The sequence below is a fragment of the Chrysochloris asiatica genome, unplaced genomic scaffold, assembly GCF_000296735.1.
Source record: "Chrysochloris asiatica unplaced genomic scaffold, ChrAsi1.0 scaffold00147, whole genome shotgun sequence".
NCBI classification, from domain to species: domain Eukaryota; kingdom Metazoa; phylum Chordata; class Mammalia; order Afrosoricida; family Chrysochloridae; genus Chrysochloris; species Chrysochloris asiatica.
This window is the reverse complement of record NW_006408665.1, coordinates 2,070,760-2,073,478: the sequence shown is the minus strand read 5'-3', so window position 1 is coordinate 2,073,478 and position 2,719 is coordinate 2,070,760.

The window sequence follows — 2,719 nt, the reverse complement described above, 5'->3', positions numbered from 1 at the left end:
GTCTTCCTTGTAGGTACGAATGCAATGTCATTCTTCTTCAATTTATCATTCCCAGCATAGTAAACCATGTGATTGTCAAATTCAAAAGGCCAATACCAGTCCATTTCAGCTCACTGATGCCTAGGGTATCAATGTTTATGCGTTCTATGTTCTTTTTGTCAGTTTCTAATTTTCCTAGATTCGTACTTTGTAAATTCCATGTTCAGATTATTAGTGGATGTTTACAGCTGTTTTTCTGATGCTCTTCATTATGTTTCAATATTCAGTAATCTGATACTGACAGTGTTCTACTGCTATTCATGAGATTTTTAGTGATTACTTATTCAAAAGTAGTTAGTCTCTCCCTCTTCCTAGTCTGTCTTCATCTGGACGCTCAGCTGAAACCTATTCAACATTGGTGACCCTGCTGGTATTTAAAATACCCATGGCATAGCTTCTAGAATCACAGCAACACACAAGCCACTGCACTATGACAAACTGAAAGACAAGTGGTGGTTTAAAGGATAGAGAAATGCATTGAATGTTTACTAGGAGAGTGAGCTGAGCAGATGTAGCAAAAAAACCAAGTGACTACTGAGTTGTGGTGGCTGACCAGAACTACCACAGCCATCTTGAGTGTTTGTGAGTGACTTCAGAGACAAGAAAACAAATTCACATTGCAGAAATCTACCTGTGGCTCCCACAGACAAATGTGCAAATTTATTCTTATTCCTCACACTCCCCTGGAGACCAGAGGAGAGACTGGCCTCCACCAGTGTATAACCCCAGAGAAGCTCCCGCTGTCCCACTGTCCCACTGTCCCGGTGGTCAGAGCCACATGGAGGTGAGTGCCATGGTTGTGATCCCTATTGAAGGAGGGAGGAGTGAGCCACAATAATCCCGCTCAAGCCCTGCTCCAAATCTGCAAAGTTGGCCCTGGCCAGGCCTGGACTAGCTCTCACTAGGAGAAGCAGTTGAATTGATATGTGGGGTAAAGAAGAGAAAGAAGACCGTGATCTGTGTGGGCGTACCAGGCACAATGTGGCCATCTTGAACTTTCTCGGTTAACTGTTAAGGCAAGAAGCCAGTAGGTAGCACAAAGGCATACTGCTTATTGGTGCAGAGAAAGCTGTCGCCAGTTTTGTTTTGTTTTGTTTTTTTAATTCATTACTATTTTCTGTTTTTAATGTTATCTGCTGGTTTGTTTATTTTCCTTTTCTTGTGGGTGTGTTTTCCCTTCTTGATGTACCCAACAGGAGATAGCAACTGCAGCCAAACAGCCCAGCCACAGCTGTACCCACTACAATCCCACCAGTTGGGCAAGAGACAATCAATACCAGCTGCTATAACACCAGATCAACCACAACAAACGTCAGCTCAATCCATCCTCAATTGAACTGCATGAACAGCAAACAGAGAACAGTGCACAAGCTCGTCTCCTGATCACACCCACCAGGAGGCAGCTGGTAAGTGCCTAAGAATACACCAGCATACATTCATCAACTTAGTACAAATACAACAGTACCACAATGTCTCAAAACCAGACAATTTCTGTTCACACATGATATTTTAAAGAGATGGAAAAATTATCACAAACTTTATATGGTAAAGAAAAGAGATCTTGGATAAGCAAAGCACTACTGATGAAGAAAAACAAAGGTGGAGGCCTCTCACTCCCTGTTCACAAAAATGAATACACAACCACAGTAGTCAAAACAGCCTGGTACTGGTACAATGAAAGATACATAGATCAATAGAACAGAATTTAGAATCCATAAGTAAATTCATCCACATAGTCAGCTAATCTTTGACAAAAGACCAAAACACATTAAGTGGTGAAGAAATAGTCTCTTCATCAAATGGTGCTGGCAAAACTGGAAATGCATTTGCAGAAGAGTTAAAGAATACCCAAATCTCACACCATATGCAAAAATAAACTTAACATGGATTAAAGACCTAAATGTGATACCAAAACTAAAAAGATCATCAATGAAAAATAGGCACAAACTTAGGGGCCATAATAATGTCATAAATACACTCTCAAATATTACAAAAAACACAAACAGTAGAAGACAAAATAGATGAATGGGACCTCCTAAAGTTAGAAACTTATGTGCATCAAAAGATTGCATCAAGAGAGTGAAAAGGGGAGTCCACAGACTGGGGAAAACATTTTTGCAATGACATATCAGACAAGGGACTAATATCTAAAATGTATAGAAAACTACAGCACCTCTACAAGAAAAAGACAACCCAGTTAAAAATGGGCACAAAAGTGCTACAATTTGATGAACTAGACCTGTGCCTATCCATGCAATGACTCAAAATTCCAACAGGAATGGAAATATTCTTCATATCGAGGAACAAACTTGTTTCCTCAGTGTACTGAGTTGATAAGAATGAGAAATTTAGACATCAGCTATCAAAAATGGCAGGGTGAGGGGGTTGGCACAAAGGTCTGAAGTGGCTGACTTACAAGCATTCATGAGTGTGCCTAGTTGCAGAATGAGAGGGTTAATGTAGAATCCCCAAAGAATCATTTACCTCTTTTCCAGATGTATCTGGTGAAAGGGGATGGGGGACAATGGTGATAAGATTTTATGACTCGATTGTGAATAATTGTTAGCAGGATTAACTGCAATTGTCACAACTATAATTGTAGAAGATATGTAACTAAGGGAGGAATAGTTAATCTTACATTTCAGGACAGGACCATCAAGAAGGAAGAGCATGAGTTGAG